Genomic DNA, 24274 nt, shown 5'->3' with positions numbered 1-24274 from the left:
ATCTGTCCCCCATTGAGCATGTTTGGGACTGGATGAAGCGTCGTCTCACGCGGTCTGCACGTCCAGCACGAACGCTGGTCCAACTGAGGCGCCAGGTGGAAATGGCATGGCAAGCCGTTCCACAGGACTACATCCAGCATCTCTACGATCGTCTCCATGGGAGAATAGCAGCCTGCATTGCTGGGAAAGGTGGATATACACTGTACTAGTGCCGACATTGTGCATGCTCTGTTTCCTGTGTCTATGTGCCTGTGGTTCTGTCAGTGTGATCATGTGATGTATCTGACCCCAGGAATGTGTCAATAAAGTTTCCCCTTCCTGGGACAATGAATTCACGGTGTTCTTATTTCAATTTCCAGGAGTGTAGAATACCCCCTACGCGTCACCTCTATGTCCTTCAAAGTGATCACTCAACATCCGATTCACTGTCGTTTTTTCTATGCGCGGTAACAGTACTCGACACGAACAACGCTAATGATCTCTGGTGGCCCTTACACGAGTCTCAGACGATTGCAACTGTAATCATTTACAAATCCTCCTACAGTGTGTACGTGATGTGTACGTGTGGGAAGTTACTCTGTCATCCGATGGTGTCGTCTGGATGATTCACTTTTTTCGACAGTTGTTGTATATTGAAGTAACGATGTCACTTTCCAATCTTGTCTCATAGCGATAGAAGTCCGACACGACGTCCTGAAGAAAGTGTTGTACTTTGCGCATGTCATAAACAATTCCGTATTCTTGGCCTGACTGCCTGTTATTACATAGATACGGGAAGGAACCGGAATACGCAATGTCGGTGGCGCAGGGAGGGTACGCAATGTTTCTGTACCCAAATATCGCAACTATCTCCACAGTGACATGATGAATGTGGTGCGTGCGTTATAGTTCCGCAGTATGATCTCTCTCCATAAGCATTAATCGTACGTCACCGGAGGTTTCAAAATCCCTGAATGTAACGCACAGCGTTTGTAATCCTTCCAAATTCATGAATATCACCAGGAATACAATTCTCTCGATCTGGGAGGACGCTGCCCATAACTTTCCCAATAGATCGGAGCGAAGGTGACGCTCTTTCCGAGGAGCGCTATTGCAAAAATACAGAGTATCGTCTTTTGAGGCTGACTCCAGAAGGATTCTACAGCCACTAAATTACATTTTAGGTAAGGACCACTAAGATAAGATTAAAGAGATTAGTGCTCGTACACAGGCATATCGACAGTCTTTTTGCCCTCGCTCTCATTACAAGTGGAGCAGGAAACGATGTAACTGGTATTGGTACAGGGCACCCTCCGCCACGCACTATACTGTGGCTTGTGGAGTATGTACGTAGATGCAGATGTAGTCATTGCGCCAACTGGACCGCTAGTAGCCCTTTGTATTGTCCGTCAGTACACCAGATACTGGTTTAGCCGTGGTTGTTCCTGGCGTTTCTACTTCGCAGTCACATCACCAACAGTCGGCTTGGTCAGCTTTAGAAGGATTGACATGTCCCTTATGGATTCGCTACGTGGGTTACATCCAGTGACTAGTCCACGTTGGAAATCATTTCAACCTCCTGACCGTCGCATTCTGCTGTTACAATTTCTCTGCTGACAATGCAGTACCACCCCACCAACTTTTATACTGACAAGTCCGCTTTTCGTTATATCTGCTGAACATTTTATCGTTACATACGGCCGCCCGGAAACGTGTGTTAGTATAGTGTACATGTATCACTGTGTATGCGCTGAACTTCAGCAATAAGTTTTGGTCTTTAACTGCACGCTGTACAAACCAAACGCGCATTCAGGCAATTTTGCAAATGTAGAATGGGGTGATCTCATAAGAGTTAGTGACGTCAAAGTACGTCAGTCGAGAGCCATGAGGCACACAGGCTGAGGTGCGTACGTCACAACACGTGACACTGCAAGTCTTACATGTGCCAGCAAGCGTCTGCGGCTGTTCCAGACGAGTTTAATAATTCTTAACTGCCTGTTTAAGTGCATGGGAGCTCTCGGTACTACACGACAAATTTATGACCTTTCTTGGGTAACATTTCAATTACACACTGATTTCCCGTGGGCCCTGCACAGAGCTGACCGTTCTCCACGTGTGGCGGACAGCCCGACTAGTGTGACGTCACAAGTTCGTTGCAGGGCCTGTATTTCTCGTGAGCCCCGACGTCAATAAACAGCATAAAACTGGCGATTAGTAGAAGAAAGACTTATTTAAGAGCCAGCAACAGCTTCTGATGGTCTAAATATTGATTCACCGCCATTTTCGATAAACAGATCAGCCGGCCGAAGTGGCCGTGCGGTTAAAGGCGCTGCAGTCTGGAACCGCAAGACCGCTACGGTCGCAGGTTCGAATCCTGCCTCGGGCATGGATGTTTGTGATGTCCTTAGGTTAGTTACGGTTAACTAGTTCTAAGTTCTAGGGGACTAATGACCTCAGCAGTTGAGTCCCATAGTGCTCAGAGCCATTTGAACCATTATTTTTTATAAACAGATCGTTATCAGATAACTTAAAATTATTTACATCAGCGTGTTTAGTGTTCTTCTTATTGTAACGTCGAATATTATAACTTTCAGTAACATCAATTGATTTCTTATTTTGTTTTTTGACACCATATACAGGGCGTTTGGAAACTCCCATTATAAATTTCTAAAATTTGTAGAGGGGAGTGAGTACATAATACTCTGAATAGGAACCCAAGTCCGGAAACGGACCGTCTCCTTTCTACGACTGTTTAATTTCAGGTATGTAACGCGTCCACGTCTGTTGAGAGAAACAGAGAAAACAGCGTTGCTTGTCCTGGCATGCGTTAGGGTGGACAGGATGACGTATGCTATTTGTTGTGGGGTCGTTGCAACGTTTAATTTACGAGACAACTGTAGAGACAGAGGAAGATCTGCTGGCTCGAGTTCTGGCCGCTGCCCTAGAGATTTGAATGACATCGAGTGGGATGAAGATTATGCGCAGTAACATGCTCCGTAGGTACAGTGTCTGTAACAACGCTGGTGGTCGCCACACTGAGCCCCTGTTTTAATGCATCAGTATTGTTCTGTATGTACAGAATGCAGGGGTTCTTTTTTCTTTTGATGTAATATAAACAGTTAATGTTAAAATTTTAATACAAACAAATGTGCTTAAGTGGTAAATGGGTGTTTCGTTATGTTTCCTTTAGAATTGTCACCTAATAACCGTACTGCGTCACACCTAATTAAATTCTGCAACAAGAAGGGAGTTAAACGTCTGAACTGAAACCGTCGTAGAATGGAAACTGCACGTATCCGGAAATTGAGCCCTGTTCGAAGTATTATTTACTCCATAATTTTTAACAGTTATATGCAGCGACAGCAACTGATATTGCTTATATATGCAGCCTACAGTTGCAGGTTAACTTTATCGTTTACCTTGGTTTCAACGTTAGTAATAAATAAGAACCTGCAAACGACTTTAGTAAACAGAAATACTCAAACCCAAGATCAGACCAAGAAATGGTTGTCGGCTCCTTATGTAGGCAATGTCTCGTACAAGATAGGGCACCTGTTGAAAAATTCAGGTTTTAAAATTTCCTTCTCGACGAGTAATAGTTTAAAGCAAAATTTGGTTCATTCCCTTGAGAAAGACTGTGATAAGTGAGCGAAATCAGGCGTATATAAGATTATGAGTGATGATTACCCATGTTATTACTTAGGTCAAACAGACAAAGCTACAGCAGTAAGGTTTAAAGAACATCTTCCAATATAGGGCGTAGGAACACGGGGGTTAACCTTAGCGGAAGATCTGGTGCAAATGGTTCATACACCCAAACCTTTACGTGACATAGAGCTACTACAACATGAAGTTAAGGGATATAGACTCGACACGCTTGAGGAATTACAAATTTATGCACACCTAATTACAGATAGAGGCCATTTACTGAACAATCAACTGTATCTAAAACAAATAGGGCATACTACGAAGGCTTCCAGCCTTCATTAGGTTTACAATAATTCATAATGCATGTGACCATTACAGTTTCTGTAATAATTGAACCTTTCCTACAGATGTTTATACGAGATTTGTTGGTTAGTTTGTAAGGCTCTGTAGTAGAATGTAAAACGTAGTCATGCTGGATACCGTAATTAACTTACAATAGTAAAGTATAAAATTAATTCATAGCAAAAATGTTATTTGACGAGTGCGTAATAAGAGTTTGCTTCTATACGTCTCGCGCATGCGCGCCGCCCTCTGTGAGGCAGACGGCGAAGTCCTGGCGGTCCGCAGTCTCTAGTCACACGACGAGGCCCATACAACGGCCTCAAAGTGAAATTGCTACAATTTGTTTAATAGAAGTGACAAAACCTTATGGTTATGCATCAAGTTATATAAAGTTGGCTTAGGTCATGGCTTGTTTCAGGCAAACATTTAAATAATATTTTATGTAAGTACTACACGTTGCATCCTGTAGGATGACCATATCTAATATAATTTACTAGCACATTATAATATTATCTTTTCGCAAGTTCTGAAGAAGACGTTACTACTAACGTTGAAACCTAGGTAAACGATAAAGTTAACCTGCAACTGTAGGCTGTACATTCTTATATATTATTTACTCATTCCCATCTGTAAGTCGTAGAAGTTTGTAAATGGAATTTCAAAACGCCTTTTATACTGATGTGAATAACTGGTGATGACAAAGGGTTTATTTCGTAAGGGACTCATCGTAGTATTCATACATGCCCTTTTCCAAATATTTATCTGCACAAAATGTGCTCCGTGGTCGTCATAACTACGATTGTGACCAAGAATTTCTCACAGCTTTGAGTATGTTCCCTGTTTTATATGGTTACCTCCTTTCCAGCACAAAAGCAAAATCAGTAAGTCTACTTTAACAGATAACTAACGAAGCCATGTCCGGGATTCAGACTTCTCAGGGTCTTTATCTGACCGTGACCATCGACCACGGCCACAGCTGTACGTGCTCACAGCTACCAATTTTCGCAGAGACTAGGCTCCGCATTATAGTCGAGTACAAAGCAGAGTGCGTGCCTTTAATTAGTATGACAAATTCATCGGCCTACGCAGGGGCAGCGAACGAAGTTTGAGTAGCGTGCCACGAGTTCGTGTTGGGCATCCAGCAAGTCGCGTACGGCGAGGGGTGCCAGAGGCCGGGGTAGGAGGTTGTTGGATATTGCGTGGGTGGGTGGCGGATGGAGCCGGCGGAGCGCTGCCGGTGTTCATTACACCATTTGGCGGGCAGCGCTGACGAGAGCCGGCGGAGTGGAGGGCAGAGGCGCCCTCTCCTCCGTCCCTCCGAACCCTCTCACTCTCCCGCCCTCCTTCCCTCCGGCGCACGTCTCGCCCAGTTAGCTAATGCTCGCAGCAAGCAGCCCGGCTCGGCTTTCCCCTAAAGTGGACCAGACGGCGCGCAAACCTGCTCCCAGTCTGCACTCCTAGTTCCTTTTTTACTATCGTGAGGTGCCATACCTACAACTAGTCAGTTCTCTGCCTGAAGTGCATGTACGTCTATAAGCCACAGTCCTTCTTTCTAAGTGTGATGGAGAGTCCTTCATTATTAGCTACATATATTTCAGAGTCAGTTCTGCAGCTTTTATCTTCTGCGAGCGACCTCCTCGTGTCTTATCGGATCAGTCCACAAAATTTTCAACTTCCTTTCACTGTACCAAATCTTGCTAGCTTATCTGTTGATCTGTCATAGTCCTTGATTCACTACCTCCGAATTCTATGCCACTGTTGTGCAGTATCAGGAATTTATTCCTAAAATCAAGGTCGACATTTGGCCAATATTTGGACTAGTAATGAGCTTGGCTCTAATTATACCTCTGAGATGTGTTCACGTTTTATGTAACAGTAGTAACATGTTCGGCACTATTCCGGCAACAACCGCTCTCAGCTGTGAATAATAAATCACTCTGTGCTGCATGCTACCTCTGTTGCGGTTATTATGAATGTAGCTGGATGATATCCTACTAAACAAAACCCTCAGGGAAAAGCGAGGGCTCTCTACGGATCTTCTTCATCTCCAGTCTGGGCCGGCCGGGGTGGCAGAGCGGTTCTAGGCGCTACAGTCTGGAACCGCGCGACCGCTACGGTCGCAGGTTCGAATCCTGCCTCGGGCATGGATGTGTGTGATGTCCTTAGGTTACTTAGGTTTAAGTAGTTCTAGGGGCTGATGACCTCAGAAGTTAAGTCCCATAGTGCTCAGAGCCATTTGAACCATCTTCAGTCTGGATCCCGTCTGGTAAAGTTCCCTAATTGAGGAATAATATTTAAGTATCGATCGCATGAGGGTTTTTGAAGCCGCTTCCTCTGCTGGTTGAGTACACTTTCTGAGGATATTTCCAATTAATCTCTCTGGCACCTGCCTTTCCCACGTCTATTTTTCTATGCTAATTCCTCATTAAATCTGTTCGTACTCATAGTCTCGAATATTTAATGGACGTTACTCTTTCCAGTAGTTGTTCAGCGGCCGTGTGGTGAAATAATAACGGGTCTTTCAAGCAGTTTGTGTGCAGTTCATTACATTTGTTTGAATTGGAGCTCCTTGCACTAAGGATCGAGCCTCTGCAGTTCTTCCTGTTTTTCACTACAATTTTCTAGCATTGAGAGTTATTCATATGCAACTGCAGCATCCTTGAATAGCCTAATGGAAGATACAACGTTATTCACTAGGAAATTTACAATTTATTGTGAACAATATGGTCGCACAGCACTCCTACACAGTTCATTCGAACTTACTTTTACGACTGAAAATATGTCCAGTGCCAATGGTTTATTATGTTGACTGTGTCATTAATTTTTCAAGTCAGTTGCAGATCTGGTCCAATAATGTGGATTCGCGCAGTTTTTGTCAGTAGGCAATAGTGTACATAGATCGCTTTCCGGAGGTCACGTAACATGGCGTCAGTTCTGACACCATTGTTTACTGCCTTCTGTTACTACCGTGGCTTACGACTGAATGAGCATACTACAGGTTATTTGGAGTGGTCAACATGGCTGTTCTACCGACGCCTGATCTACTGCTCTCAGGGCATTGTGGGCGAACGGAGCAAGCAGGATGTCACTAGACCACTGTTAATGGAATTCATGTTGATTGCTACACATGAGATCTCTGGTCTCTAGAAATGTCACGATACGCAATAAACTACGACAGACTGACATCAGTAATGTAGTATTATATGGTTATGGACCTGTTTTACGACCACTTTTGAAAATAAGAATGAATTGTTCGTTTTTCTAATCACTTGGAACGCTTCGTTCCTCCAATGACGTACTATGTATTGGTGCTGGAATCGAAGTTCACTGGTGTTCATAACTTACATATAGTCAAGATTACGATAGTAGCTACGGCGAGCAGTCTGTCTCTTTCAATGATTCCATGACATATTCCGTCTGCAAGGAATATACGTATTCTCTCGCCTCAAATAATTATGATCTACAATGTTAAAGAAAAGCAGTGTACTAGTCTTCAATGTATTAGCTGCAAATGAAATGCTGCAGAGTCCTCCTTGGATCTAGTTTACAATGGTAGGATCTTCAGACTCCCCGAACCAGTCGACACAAAAGGTGCAGTTTTTCCAGTCATGATTGTGCATCGAGGAGCGGAAGCTTAATCAAGTCTAATCTATTCATAGCACGACGTTGCTTAAGTTCAAAAGCAGTCCATAGGAGCAGTGCTACAGGTAATTGAACTTAGCTGCATTACCCTTTTGATGTAATCCTTCTAAATCCTAAAGCCCTCAACAGCCTGGATCGCATAAAATATGCTTTTATTTAACATAACCGCTTTCGACAGACTTTGCTGTCATCTTCAAGATTTTTTTTTTGTACAATGTGTACTTTTTACGTTGAACCTCACGCCAAGTTGTCAAGTTGCCAAAACTCAGAACATTAGAAAAGGTTTGTAAAAAGCATCTGATGTAATAAGTACCTCTGACCGATGTATATGAGGTCCTTTATGTTTTTAAATAGTTCACTTGTGACAAAACTTTTACATTCTGCTGATTTTTAACCACTTGACCACTTGGGGTGAGATTCATTTGAAAATGAACGCGTCCTACAACAAAAAGGTTTCTAAGACTGAGAGATGACAGCAAAATATGTCGTAACCCATTGTTTTAAATAAAGAAATATTTTATGCGATCTAGTCTGTTGAATGTCTTATCAAGTAAGTCAGATCGCACCTACCGTACTCTCGAAAAGAGAAAATTCGGTTCTTCACTATTTGTCAACGTATGAAATCAATCTACATTAAAGAGATTACTTCACCGAAGGGTCCTTCGCTCGTCATAATCGAAATTTTAACGTTTTAAAAGTGGTCTCTTTCGTCCTATCAGTTCACATTTACTTGTATTTATTTCATAAACTCTCATCGTGGGATTCATATTAGTCTTGTGATTTCTTTTCTGGTAATTTCTCATAGCGAAATAACACCTTATGTGAAGGATTTCATCCATCGACTGATCGCACCAAATGACGTATGAGATCACTACGCAATTTTTTTAAATTTTCTTTAAAACGATTTAGCAAGCAATTGTGATACCTCAGTCGAATGAAGAGGCAATTGTAACTACATACGGGTCTGTAAGAAGATAATTTGATTCACAGGATGATTAAAAATATCGACGAGAATATGTATTCATAACTGTCGAGAAACTTTGCCGTGACGAAATACCATGCAAAATGTATATGATCATATTTTAGTTGTTGTCTTGCAACTTACGGGTGTTCCCAGTAAGTCCAGTCCACTCCTAGCCCCCCTCCCGCGCACCCCCACCCCCCTTGGTAAAACAGTTTCAATAAACACGATATAGCATTTAATCAGAATCGGCAAATTGTGGGTGTCTCCGAATGTTATTTTGATGCACTTGCATAAAATTGGCCGTCAGTGCATGTTGCAATTCCTTGAATGATAATTTTATTCAGAACAAGTTATGAAATTTTAACGTATGGCATGAATGACGCCACTAGGCATAAACGGCTATCACGACAGTCAGGGACAATTGCCGGCAGATACTGCGATAATCAGAGTGGCAAGAACGACAGTAGTTTGTTTCTATTGACAGCTCCAGATGGCACTGTGTCTTAGTTTATGAGTAATACTGTGGCGGCAACACAACTGGAGAAAACTGTAAACTGCAGCATATACTTATTATTTCTAATGAAGGCTAATAATAATTCAATTTATGTTTGATATCCAAACTTTTAAGGTAAGATCAGACATCATTTCCAGCCATGGACTTGAAACCTTGACGAAATGTCAGTAAGGTAAATATTATGAATTTGAGAAGCTACTCATGTGGGCTTTATTATATTCCATAAATGAAGTATAGGCAGATATCCTGATAGTGATAGACCCGCGAGAATGCTCGCTGTGGTAGAGTTTAGGCAGCACTTGAAAAACTGGGCTTGAAAAGGCTGCTATACATCAAAGGAAACATGGACGCTATTTTTTGCACGTTCCAAGCAACCCTTTTATAACACTGTACCCGTACTTCAGTTACCTGTACAATAGACAAGATTATACCCACTGAATTCTACCACTGCTCTTTCGAATGACTGACGGCTTTTATTTCCGTTTATAACTACAATAGCCTGAAGAGACGATATTCTGAATCAGAGAATAGATTAATGGTGATTTACGGAGCTACCGTTGCAAGTGACATATCTCAATCTACACTCCCTTGCATAGTGTTTACGTGTCATTAGTGATGTGAATAGCATCAGAGAAGATAGCTACCCAAACGTTTTTCGTCAGTGAACGAATTTCCCTTCATGGAACATCAGAGCTGGATTTCCGTGTGAAAGGAATAGTCCTCAGGAGGTTATTTTAGAGATATTGTGGTGGTACGTTAACATCTTCTCGTATTTCGAACATAAAATACATTCTGTGATATTATTTTTGGTTAACATGATAAATTTACACTGTGTTATCAATAAAGGGGAAAGACGAAAGTAGTGAGGTAGAGCAGAAATGTTGCAGGCATAATCTAAACATCAAAATTAGGGACCACGAACTTAAGGAATTCTGCTACCTTGGAAGCAGAATAACACATGGAGAAACCAAAGATCACGTAAAAAGCAGAGTAGCAGAGGCCAAGATGGCTTCTCTTGCCAAAAGAAGTCGGATGGAATCATACATCGACCCTATCCTGTAGAAGAAATTCTTGAGAATGTATGTTTAAAGCACAGAATTTCGTTGTAGTGAATCAGACTGTGGCACAGTCGGAAAAGAAGAGAATCGAATCGTCTGAGATGGTTTGCTGCAGAAGGATATTGAGAATTTGGTGGACTGATAACGAATGAGGAGGTACACCCAAGAATCGGTGAAGAAAGGCGTATGTGGTACTCACTGAAAACGAGACACCGGCACAAAACTGGTACGGAATTTAACGAGAAGGGATGGGAAAACCTTTGAGCAGGTTGGAGTAGACAATTCGCACTTGAGTGGTGAGCTACTGAGTACCTATTAGACATTTTATTTAACGATCTGTTAAACAACAAAGTGGACATTTTTGACTTTGGTCCTTGTAATATATTTTAAAATAAGCTGACATACGGTACAGTGGAAGATACAAATATGTAAACTGCAGCCATACAAATAGTTTTAGTTTTCTGCTAGCAGATCACAAACTGTCCAAGAGTTCAGGCCCTGTATGCACAATTGGTCCCGCCTGCCACCCACTGACAGACGTAACCAATCTTACTTCAGTAAATATCCTTTAGTTATTAACAAATGACGCTCCTCATACGACCATTTGCACAAAATTAAAAAAAAAGCATTGTTATTTTAAAATAGCAGGAGATAACCAGAGCTGTTTGTATTCAGAACTATACTAGAAACCTTCAGTAAAAGAATTTCAAAAAGAAGGAAAATATTATTGCACTTGGCTGAACAGCAAATACATTAAGAAACTAACGAACACACAATATAGCCGTCAGTTCTAGATAGCTTGTATCTGAAGAAGGCAATTTACGTAAATGTCAGCTATCAATACGCAGGCAAAGGCAAGAAGCTGAGCCACATAGCGACGAAACATTCTTACACGTCAGCTAACAGAACTTGACTAGACAACCAACACGTTTTAACGTTAAAGCCATCAAGACAAAGCAAAGGCATCGTCTACAATCATATTTAATTCAAATTACAGAGAATTCCAGAAAATTTAAAATATTATATGGTCCCCCTTAGGAACATGGCGGCCAAGGAGGGGAAGAAAGCCAATGTGACTCCGTGTGAATACCGGGTGGAGTGACTCCAGATGCGGAACGGATGCTTCCGGATGCCACGAAGAGCGCAGGGTCCAGTGAACAGCAGGTGGAGGCTCACATCAATATCAGTGTCGCTTTGGATCGGAAGAGATAGTCTCTGATTCCGAGCGGCTGTCATAAGCAGTAAAGACTCCCAGTCTTGCTTGCGAAATGAAAGCAGCGCTCACCATTTGCGGCATAGTTGGCAGGACCGATTGCGGATCTCTGGTACGGAGGCAAGTGGAGGGTCTGAATCACAGGCTCAGAAAATTGTAACGACTTTGTAGGCGGCAGATTCCTTGAACTGCGCCATACAGTGGTGGAGTTTCGGGTTCCGCTAAGTGGGTCGGGAGTCCATTACACGCAAAAGCGGCTGCAGAGGAAGCGGGGGCAGTGTGGCGTGGACTGGGAAGTTATATTAGAGGACGTTGGGAAAAACAAAAACGGCTTCAGTCTCAAAGTATGCAGGTCAAACACTGGAAGAACATAAATCTAGGAACCATCGGTATAACAGTTGTAAATTGTCGTAGCTGTGTTGGGCAGCTACCAGAGTTCCAAGCGCTAATAGGAAGCACTGATGCTCAGATCGTTATAGGCACTGAATTCTGTCTAAAGCCGGCGATAACTTCAGCCAAAGTTTTTGCGAAGGACCTATCGGCTTTCAGAAAGAAAAGACTAGATACAGTTGGCGCTGGCGTGTTTGTTGCTGTTAGAAGTGGTTTATCTTTTAGAAAAATAGACGTAGATCGTTCCTGTGAGTTAGTATTCGTAGAGGTCACCCTTGGCAACTGTACAAAAATAGTAGTACGATCCTTTTACCGATTCCGTAACTCACATGATACTAATCCCCAAAATTTCAAAGGAAACTTGCACCTAATTTCAAACATTTACCCGACTCATACAAATATATTTGGTGGTGACCAGTTTACCCTGAATATGTTCGCAAAAATAGATGTTTAAATCCTGAGTTGCGCATAAAACATCATCCGAAAATATGTTAAATGCATTCTCTGAAAATTATTTCGAGCAATTAGTTCATGAGCCCACTCGCATAGTAAAAGGTAGTAAAAACGCTCCTGGTCTCTTAACAATGGATACTACCGAGCTAATAACTGGCATCAGTATGAATACAGGAATTAGTGAACACAGGGTTGTCGAAGAGAGACTGAATACCGTAACTCCCAAATTCTCCAAAAGGAGACGAAAAATAAATCTATCCAAATAATCAGATAAAAATTCACCTGGCGCATTTCTGGGAGACCATCTACCGGTTGTACCAAATTAATTTACCGGCAGTGGAGCTGATCCCTCTTGGAACATAAAACAGGTCAGAACACTGTTGCAGAAACAACATGCCAAATTTAAGCAAAAGCCAAAGTGGCAGTATTTTACAGATGCTTGAAATTCAGCGCCGACTTCAATGCGAGATGCATATATTATTTTCCACAACTTTACTTTGTCTCGAAATCTGACAGAAAACCCAATGAGATTCTGGCCGCACCTAAAGTATATATGCCGTAAGACACAACCAGTGACTTCTCTGGGCGATAGCAATGGAAATACTATCGATGACAGTGCTGTTAAAGCAGATTTACTAAACACAGTCTTCCGAAACAGCTTCACCAAAGCAGACGAAGTAAACGTTCCACACTTCGAACCAAGACCAGCTGTCAACGTTATCAGCTTAGAAGCAGATATCCTCGGAGTAGTGATGAAACCTAAATCACTTAATAAAAGCAAATCTTCCGGTCCAAACTGAATATCAGTTAGGTTCATTTCAGAATATGCTGGGCCCGCATCTCGTGGTCGTGCGGTAGCGCTCTCGCTTCCCACGCCCGGGTTCCCGGGTTCGATTCCCCGCAGGGTCAGGGATTTTCTCTGCCTCGTGATGGCTGGGTGTTGTGTGCTGTCCTCAGGTTAGTTAGGTTTAAGTAGTTCTAAGTTCTAGGGGACTGATGACCATAGATGTTAAGTCCCATAGTGCTCAGAGCCATCAGAATATGCTGATGCAACATCTCGATACTTAACAATCATGTACAACCGCTTACTCGACGAAATATCCGTATCCAAAGACTGGGAAGTGGCACAGGTCACACCAATATTCAAGATAGGCAATCGGAGTAATCCACTAAATTACGGGCCCATGTTTTAACGTCGAAATGCAGCTAGATATTGGAACATATACTGTTTTGCAACAAATGGTTCAAAGGGCTCGAAGCACTATGGGATTTAACATCTGAGGTCATCAGTCCCCTAGACTTAGAACTACTTGAACCCAGCTAACCTAAGGACATGACACGTCCATGTCCGAGGCAGGACTCGAACCAGCGATCGTAGCAGCAGCGCGGTCCCGGACTGAAGGGCCTAGAACCGCTCGGCCGCAGCGGCTGGCTGTGTTCGAACATTATGGATTACTTCGAAGAAAACTGTCTATTGACACACAGTCAACACGGACATAGAAAATATCGTTCTTGGGAAACAATACTGGCTCTTTACTCACACACGACATTTTAAATTGATTTCGTATTTCTAGATTTACCTATGGCTTTTGGCAATGTGCCTCAGAAGCGGCTTGTAGTGAAATTGCGTGTTTTTAGAATATTGTCTCAATTATGCGACTGGATTCGAATTTCCGGTCAGATAGGTCACAGTAAATAAGGAAAATGTTGGGGGGGAGGCGAACAAAAGACTGCGTTTAATTGGAAAAACATTTAGGCGATGCAGCAGATCTACTAAGGAGATTTGTTTGTCCTCTTTTGGAGTACTGCTGTCCGGTACGGGATCCTTACGAGATAGGATTAACGAAGTGCATCGAGAGGGTTTAGAGACAAGCAGCACGATTTGTACAATCGACAAATAGGGGAGAGAGATTCACAGACGTGATACAAGATGAGGGATAGACATCATTAAAACAGAAGCATTTATAGTTGCTGTGGGACCTTCGCACACAATTTCAGTCACCACCTTTCTCCTCCGAACGGGTAAATGTTTTGCTGTCGCCGATCTGCAAGGAAGAAACGATGATCATAACAAAATAAGGAAAATCTGAGCCCGCACGGGAAGATATAGGTGTCCGTTATTTCCGTGCGCTGTTCGAGAGTTATTAATAGGGAACTATTATGAAGACGGTTTGATGAACACTCTGGTAGGCACATCAGTGTGATTTGCTGAGATGTAGCTGTGGATGTGGATTAACCGTCAGAGAAGCATCAAGCAGGAATAGCAAGGAAAGACAATTCATTTGAATTTTTCACAGCGCGGTATAAATGACCGCTACGCACATTGAAAGCAACCTGAACCTCGCGAGTTACACTATTAAGCACAACGCAAGTGAATCTAAACAGGAAAACTTTATAAACTATACCAATTTACGTATCCTAATCGGGTGCCTGTGTTAGTCCGTGAGAGCTGACCTTGCTTAGTTCCACGTACTGCAAAGTGGCGACGCCTTAGACATACCGGACACACCATACTTAAATAACAGCTGAAATATTCTAGAACAGGAAAAAAGAAACATGGTATTAACAGACGCAATATTCTGAATGGTGGGCTCCATATGGTTCCCAAGTTCTGCAGCGACCGTAAACCATAAAATTACCAAACAAGCAGCAACCATTCACAAAATCATGTTTTCTTTATGTACTTTTGCAAATCGATTTCAACTGATTAACTGACATCATCGGGTAACACTACTCAGGGAACATATACATTGAAAGCACCGATGATGGTGGTTAATCAGTTGAAATCGATTTGCAAAAGTAAATGAAGAAAACATGATTTTGCGACTGTTTGCTGCTTGTTTGGTAATTTTAGACGCAATATTACTAAACAAATCGGTTGGCAGCTCGCGCGCTGACTTAGTGGTCACATTCATTTCAAATATAACAGCTGGACGTTCCTCAACAGTTCATTAATTCACAAGCGTTTGTTAATAAACACATCTCTAATATGACGTACGTACTACTAGTGCCGACCTTGACTCTTGAACAACCAGATAAGGTAAACTTAACTGATTCTCGGCTAGAAAGACCTGACCAAAAGTCTGTCAGTAGGTAAATTCGGCCAAGCCTAGCTATACAGTTTCATTGCGGCTGACAAACATATTCCCCATTCGCACACCGAGTAATCCGTACTTGTCTCTTCATGGAGGTTTCCATAGTACAAGCCTACGGTACCGGAGCACAACGATATCAGGAGCCGCAGCTCGTATCACACACTATGGGCCCTTCCATAGTATAACTCAGACACGGAACATAAATAAAATGGAATGTTGTGTGGCGTGGGCCTCCCGGTGGGTAGAGCTGATCGTCTGGTGCAAATGTTTTGAGCAGACTTACGCGTCGATGAGGATGAAGGGATCATGATGGAGACAACACAAACACCCAGTCCATGGGAAGAGAGAATCTCTAACCCAACTGGGAATCGAACCCAGGCCTTACGGTATGACAAGCAGGCGCGCTGTCCACTCAGCTACGAAGGCGGACACGGTCATCAATTTCGTCACACTACACAGGTCAGAGACATCGCCCGACCACGCCGCCATGCGGAGCCTCTCTGAGGCAGAGGTGGTAACTGGGGCAGAATCGATATGGACGTGTCAGAAACATACATTCAACTAAAATTGCAGCGCTGTACAAAAAGTACTCCGTTGATACCAAAGTGCTAACCCGGCTCCGTGCATGCACAATAAATGGAAAGAATAAGTAACTTTAAGATGGTGGCTTCTCTGTTGGATCATTCTTCAAACAGATTATCTGAACGATCTTCTCCTGTTTTTACAGTGCAAGTTTATAGCTGAATGAAGTATATGTACGTTAAGATATGATCTCCTTTCCATCTTCTTGTATAGTTTTTGGACTGCTGAATTTCATATACCTAATTTCCCATCCCACTTCCACTTTCTAGGAAATTGTACAATGTTTATTTATGTAACTCGTACTCTCAGTGCCACAATATGACTGCCTGTTGACCGTTTCAGTTTTCAGCCGATTTATTTTAAACATTTCAAACTGAGAAACATATTTCGCAGCCTGCCGATGTCCACCTGCCTGCTGTACAACAGTGTGATATTTGACTGACACTTCATTATCGGAACGCAAATCACATGTATTGAGGTCCTTGGTGTGTCGAAATACCATTTTTGAATATCTCTGTGATGAGGGAAGTCAACTGATAATGTTTCAGGAATGAATACATCGCGAAAGACTTCGTGGCAAGTCTTTATTCTTCGTTAGTACAGTAAAATAGTATCAATAGCAGACCTTGCTTATAAAGCAACACAATATGGTGGTTCGTTCATGATATGAAGGACATACTTCCACTGTCTGCAACCATTTCCCAATGGATTCATATGTCAAATGGGAAGATCAACATCAGAACTCCTAACCATTTAGCTTGAGATGAGTTTTCCTCAATTTTATTTTTCAGCTATTTGATGAACTACGTGGTTACCGTCCCCGTTGTCCATTAAGTTTCCAGAAACACCAGGATTCCTTACGGATGTCAAGAGTTCGTGCTTCAGGTAATATGCAATTTTTTCTAATTGAATGCTGTAATAATGCTTTGAAAAGGTCATCGCCAATTTTTTACCACATTCTCACCTAATTCGAGCGTGTTTTTTCTTTCTCATTTAAAATAATTACTCTCTTGGCTTGTTGACTTCAGATATTGCTTAGGGTGTTACAATTGATTCAGCAGTGAGGTGTGTCACTGAACTTCAGACACTACACTCGTGACGTCTCTTTCAAGTAGGTTAAAATCGAAATAGAAAGCGTAATCACTGATTACAAATGCAATAGACACCTAATATCACTGCAACACCTACACAAATGGAAAAAAAATGAAACACCTTCAGCCGTCCTTAAGATGTCATTTATTGTGTAGCTACCACTTTCGGCGCTTCAATGCACGATCTTCCGGCCTTAGTTTACGCGTCAGTGGCAAACACAACCGATTTACGCAGATTAACTGCAAATGTCATGTCGTCTCTCCAAACATCAACAGTCAACTCAAATCGCAATGTATCTTAATAGTGCCTTCTGCATCAACTAGGGTCTGAAGATAGTGCATTGAAGCGCTGAAACTGGCAGCTACACAATAAATGACATCTTAAGGACGGCTGTAGGTGTTTCATTTTATTACAATAGTGAGCGGCTGTAGTCCCCCACACCTCCAGCCACGAAGATAGACTTGCAAAAACTACGCAAATGGATGTTCGCTGACGAACACAGAGTGAACTTTGTCCAACCCGTAGGGTTTTCTAACGTAAGAAGTTAGTTTGTAGAGCAAATATTAGTTAATATATGTGACTGCAGGCTTTGTCGGCGTATTCCTCTGACAAAATCTTCTCTGGTGATCAACCGAGTGCCGGCGTCGTCTTATCCTATTGTTTCTATGAGTTGGTACTCATCATCTATAGGGCGTCTTCGACATGGAGGTGTCGAAACCATCGTTGTGAAATGGTGCGCCAAGTTGCTGGTCGCTTTTCGAAACAAGATACCGGTCGTTCTGAGAAGACAGACTCATTCATTTCTGGGAAGTGGGAGTTAATAGAGGACTTGCCCTACATTCCCGATCTCTCATCCGATTATCTTGCCAACGACCCCTTAAGAAGGTACTTTGAAGGGTATACGATTCCTGTCGGACGAGGGCGTGGAGCACGCAGTTTCGGACCTCTTCACGCAGTGGGTCACGGTGTTTTAAGAAACGGGTATAATCAACCTGGTGCGTTGGTGGGATGATTGCTCAATTCTCACGGCGATTTACCCTGATTAGCACGCCGATTCTGGACTGTAGAGCCTTCAAATGAAACTTTTTGATTGATTCCATCCTGTGAGCAAAAGCACCAATAATGACACGCAGATCATTGTAATGTGCAAAGTAATCAGTTAAACATAAAAATTTCATTGTCCTACAATGAGGATTATAGCTGCATGCAGCAATCTTTAGGGCTTTAATTCTGAAGGTTGCACGTTATGTCCGCGCTTTCTGATCAGCTATATCCGCAGTTTAATAACGGGATAGGTGTGCAACACGTCGACAGCGACTGCGCTTGAATACGCTCTGTAAATCTGCTGGGCAGGAGGTCTGCCCCTGTGGAATAGCAGCGGCGTGTGCAGGTTTGCCGACGCTAGGCTGTAGCCTGATGTCCAGCAGACGGCGGCGAGCGCTCGGCTGCCGTACACTTCCACCAGCTTCACAGGCGCGCGGGCCCACAGGCACCGAACCCCGGACCATATGGAGGCGCCCAGGATGAATGATGTACTCACACTAGTGGAGGGCTGCACGTAGTGTCCGACCGAAGGTCGATTTTTGGCAGAAGTCGAAGCCTATTAATCGGCAATCACCCTAAACTTCGGCTGAAGGCGAAGCCGTTGGTTTAAAAGCCTCAAGAAATTCAGTCGAATACTGACAAAAAGAGAATAAAATAAAGATTTTAAAAAATTAATATAAACAATTTCATGAAATGATTAAAATAATCTTGGACCCTTTCAGAAATAACAACACTTCGAAATACAGTCAATTCAAACATTTAATTAAAAAAGTACTTGAACAATTACAATCGGAAAAACACAGTTTAATAGTCAAATAAATCTCAAATTTCCATTAGTGTTTCGACACTATAAGTGAGAAACAATCAATAATCAAACAATCTTACGTTGTAAGCTAAAAATAATAATGTGTCCACATTTTCACTGATCAAGTTAGATAGCCTGTCTGCATCAATCTGTCCCCGCTGCACTGAACAATTGTTCACGAGAAACACTAGTAGGAGGAGCAGATAAATATTTAAATGCAATTGGGCGTAGATCAGTATATGGATTGTTGTTGTTGTTGTTTTCTTCAGTCCTGAGACTGGTTTGATGCAGCTTATAACACTGCAACAGTATTTACGTAGCTTATTCAATCAAATACCAAGTTTGGCTTCGTACATATGATGTCCCAACAGAACAATTAGTCTTGTCACGGAAAAGCCACTTATAACACTCCTGTCTGCCACTACTGTACCTTAACCTCAATGCCAGAAACAGGTTGTGACATAAAACTATTTTGTAAAAGCAATTATGGTACAAAGCAACAGAGCAGTGTTACCCTCTGAGAGGAATTTTGTTATGTTGACCGTGTTGTACCTAACGGAGGTGGCTTATCGGAAATGAAAGTCAGAATTACGTAAATATTCGAACGGTAGCAAACAAGATTTTTGCCTATCTGCACTGTTTAACGTATAAAGAAAACGGTCGCCAGCCAAACTAGGCAAGAGAATGATTAACATTCTCGTTTAAGAAAGTAGGTATAAGTAACTATTACGGACAAACACAACCTAGACTTGGCCTCACGCGAGTGCAATGAACTTCGACACATACATATGTTTTAAGATTGAAGCTAACAACTGGAGCAGTACAAACTATTTGCAAAATTATAAGAGATACCGAAACACCCTATTACTTTCAGGCTTTAAAGAAATTATGGTTTTTATAATTAGTGGTCTTCCCATTACTTGTTACGCAGCATTAATAAAATAGACAAATTGTGGATCCTGTTATATTATTAATACGCACTTCCTATACACAAGAGACATACACTTAACAAACATGAGTATATAACGTTCCACAACTGCAGTTTTCCACTTTTACCACAGCGAAACACAATGTTGACAAAATTGCAAGAAACAGACTCACCTTTTTGAATTTACTGCAGATATCAAGGTGATCATTAGCTAAGCAAAACATTAGAAGCATCAGTCTTAAGAACTTTTAATATTGCAGTTGGCAACAGCACTTTGATAAGCAGTTTTAATAGGAAAATCATTTTCAGCAAACAACATTTACTTTAACTCACTCTCTTGCCACATTAACTTTAACTTTCTTTTTATTAAGTTCAAGAGGCATTAATTAGCTTAACATTGGTCATAAAAGTTCTTTCAGTAGGGACACACGGTAATTACTTTAGTTCAACCGGAGAGGAACCTGAGAGGTGTTATGATAAGGAAAAATTCAAGGTAGATACATAAATTCAGATACAAATTACCTTATATTTGAGCACACTAACACATCCATTAAGCTGATCCTTCACTGTACATCATTGTAGTATTTCGATGTAATGATTGCGCAATGTGGTGGCAACTGCATGTTGGTAGGTGGAATTGCAGGTAGAATTGCTGGACTCTGTCATTTCTTGGTGGCGATGATAGATACAAATTCTAGAATACTTCCAGCTATTTATCCATCCATCCGAGGCATTGGAAAGTAGCAGACAACGCCTCTCTCGGAACCAGCACAATATGCATCTTTTACATGGCAGTGCACAGACTGGTAGCTTGTCCCCGACTGGTAGCTCGTCCCCGACTCGTAGCTTGTCCCCGACTGGTATCAGTTCCACCTTTTCTACATAGGCCAACCACAATTTGCACGCGCTACACAGTTCCGTTCCCGAGGGGAACCACACCGTTTGCATACAAACTAACTAAGAACCCTAAGTGAGGATCAGCAATGTACATAACAGCAACCAAATGCATTAAATAAAACAAAACATTTACACATATTGACATCTCTACAAAAATTTAGTCGCGCAAAATTACAATTATATACTGTAAGTTTCGTTCCCTCCAAATGGGACAAAGAATTTAATAGACAGATACACTACTTTGCATAGACCCAAACCATGACATCAAAGTTTTTACAAAGAAAGTAGTATACAATTTTATGTTATCGATTCAAATAAACACATTTACAGACGCTCAATGTTGGAACATTAAATGAAACAAAAGCAAAATAAATCCGTACAGCATACGAGCTATGGTGTTACAAGCTCTCCATGCTACTCTATCCTGTGCAGGCTTCTTCATCTCCCAGTACTTACTTCAACCTACATCCTTCTGCATCTGCTTGGTGTATTCATCTCTTGGTCTCCCTCTACGATTTTTACCCTCCACGCTGCCCTCCAATGTAAAATTTGTGATCCCTTGATACCTCAGAACATGTCCTAACAAACGGTCCCTTCTTCTTGTCCAGTTGTACCACAAACTCCTCTTCTCCCCAATTCTATTCAATACTTCCTCATTAGTTATATGATCTACCCATCTAATCTTCAGCATTCTTCTGTAGCACCACATTTCGAATACTTCTATTCTCTTCTTGTACAAACTATTTATCGTCCATGTTTCACTTCCAAACATGGCCACACTCCATACAAATACTTTCTGAAACGACTTCCTCACTCTTAAATCTATACTCGATGTTAACAAATTTCCCTTCTTCAGGAACGCTTTCCTTGCCATTGCCAGTCTACATTTTATATCCTCTCTACTTCGACCATGATAAGTTATTTTGCTAACCAAATAGCAAAACTCCTTTACTACTTTAAGTGTCTCATTTCCGAATCTAATTCCCTCAGCATTACCAGACTTAATTCGACTGCATTCCATCATCCTCATTTTGCTTTTGTTGATGTTCATCTTATATCCTCCTTTCAAAACACTGTCCATTCCGTTCAACTGCTCTCCCAAGTCCTTTGCTGTATCTGACAGAATTACAATGTCATCAGCGAACCTCAACGTCTTTATTTCTTCTCCATGGACATTAATACCTACTCCGAATTTTTCTGTTGTTTCCTTTACTGCTTCCTTAGTGTACAGATTGAATACGATCGGGGAGAGGCTACAACGATGTCTCACTCCATTCCCAACCACTGCATCCCTTTCATGCCCCTCGACGCTTATAACTGCCATCTGCTTTCTGTACAAATTGTAAATAGCCTTTCGCACCCTGTATTTTACCCCCGCCACCTTTAGAATTTGAAAGAGAGTATTCCAGTCAACATTGTAAAAAGCTTTCTCTAAGTCTACAAATGCTAGAATCGCAGGATTGCCTTTCCTTAATCTAGCTTCTAAGATAAGTCGTAGGGTCAGTATCGCCTCACGTGTTCCAATATTTCTACGGAATCCAAACTGATCTTCCCTGAGGTCAGCTTCTACCAGTTTTTCCATTCGTCTGTAGAGAATACGCGTTAGTATTTTGCAGCTGTGACTTATGAAACTGATAGTTCGGTAATTTTCACATCCGTCAACACCTGCTTTCTTTGGGATTGGAATTACTATATTGTTCTTGAAGTCTGAGGGTATTTCGCCTGTCTCATACGTCTTGCTCACCAGATGGTAGAGTTTTGTCAGGACTGGCTCTCTCAAGGCCGTCAGCAGTTCTAATGGAATGTTGTCTACTCATGGGGCTTTGTTTCGACTCAGGTCTTTCAGTGCACTGTCAAACTCTTCATGCAGTATTATATCTCCCATTTCTTCTTCATCTACATCCTCTTCCATTTCGATAATATTGTCCTCAAGTACATTGCCCTTGTATAGACCCTCTATATACTCCCTCCACCTTTCTGCTTTCCCTTCTTTGCTTAGAACTGCGATTCCATCTGAGCCCTTGATATTCAGACAAGTGGCTCTCTTTTCTCCAAAATTCTCTTTAATTTTCCTGTAGGCAGTATCTATCTAACCCCTAGTGAGATAAGCCTCTACATCCTTACATTTGTCCTCTAGCCATCCCTGCTTAGCAATTTTGCACTTCCTGCCGATCTTATTTTTGAGACGTTTGTATTCCCTTTTGCATGCTTCATTTACTGCGTGTTTATATTTTCTCCTTTCATCAATTAAACTGAATATTTCTTCTGTTACTGTTACTGTTTCTACTAGCCCCTGTCTTTTTACCTACTTGATCCTCTGCTGCCTTCACTACTTCATCCCTCGGAGCTACCCATTCTTCTTCTACTGTATTTCTTTCCCCCATTCCTGTCAATTGTTCCCTTATGCCCTCCCTGAAACTCTGTACAACTCCTGGTTTAGTCAGTTTATCCAGGGTATATGGATTAGAAGCCCAATATTAATAAATACTCATATTGATAATCATATTCATGTACAACTTGTCAGAAGTAGCAACACTTTGAAATAAAGTCAATTGTAGTATTTATTTACTTATAATGAAGTATCTCAATAATTAAAATTGGAAACACACATAATTATAGCGAAAATAAATCTTCAATTCCCGTTAGCGTTTTGATATCTATCAATGAAAATTAATAATCGAAATTAAACAGTCTTATTTTGTAAACTAAAAATAATAAATTGTCCACATTTTCACGAATCAAGATAAATCGCCCGTCCACATATATCTGTCACGCTGCGCTGAACAATTGTTCACTAGGTACCTTAGTAGGAAGAGCAGATAAATATTTAAGTTCAATTGGGTGTAGCTTCGTATATGGACTACAAGCAAAATATTCATAAATGTCAGCATTCCTCAGAAGCAAAGGTTCCTTTAAAAATCATGTTATATGTTCATCACAAGGAGGATATTGGTATTCCATATGCAACTTGTTACCACTTATGACACGTAATGGAAGTTTATCATCTGAATCCTATATACCATAATCATTTTTTGAGGATGGATTTCCGATGTCTGCATCTGTCATTGAACAGGAAGGTTTAGCTCATCAACATCTACGACCATACGAGCTATTTGCCTTGACAGAGTCATTCTGTCGTAGAAATGGTAATGTTTCAGCCTTCGTGTTTCCCGTTTTATCGCTGGTCAATCTATTAGGATTGCAATCAATAAATGCACAGTATTTCTTGTGTAAGAAAATCTCCTGTTGACAGACTCGCACAACTAAATCTTGAACAGTTTTAAGCTTTCAGGGTCTTCATCTCTTGTGGTCAGTTTTTAATTAAAGGTGACGATCAATGGTATTATTAACGATACTGATGAAGAGTGGCTTGAAATACTAAGTGTTGCTTGATCAAAGCTCTTAAGTACTGTTATACAGTAGCTCGTTTGTACCCATTCGTCTGCAGTTGGTACTATTATCCCACAGCGTCCTGCCATGTATGAACTGTCAGCAGTTTTTTGTTCAGAAAGACTTTCCAATATTAAATATGTGCTGTTGCAGCGGGTTTCGACATCAAGAATCAAGATGTGTTTGTATAAGTCGCATGTTTTTTGAAACTTGTTTAAATATCAGGATGCTTCTTCAG

Source organism: Schistocerca americana, chromosome 1 (genome assembly GCF_021461395.2).
Source record: "Schistocerca americana isolate TAMUIC-IGC-003095 chromosome 1, iqSchAmer2.1, whole genome shotgun sequence".
Lineage (NCBI taxonomy): Eukaryota > Metazoa > Arthropoda > Insecta > Orthoptera > Acrididae > Schistocerca > Schistocerca americana.
Note: the sequence above shows the minus strand (reverse complement) of the source record.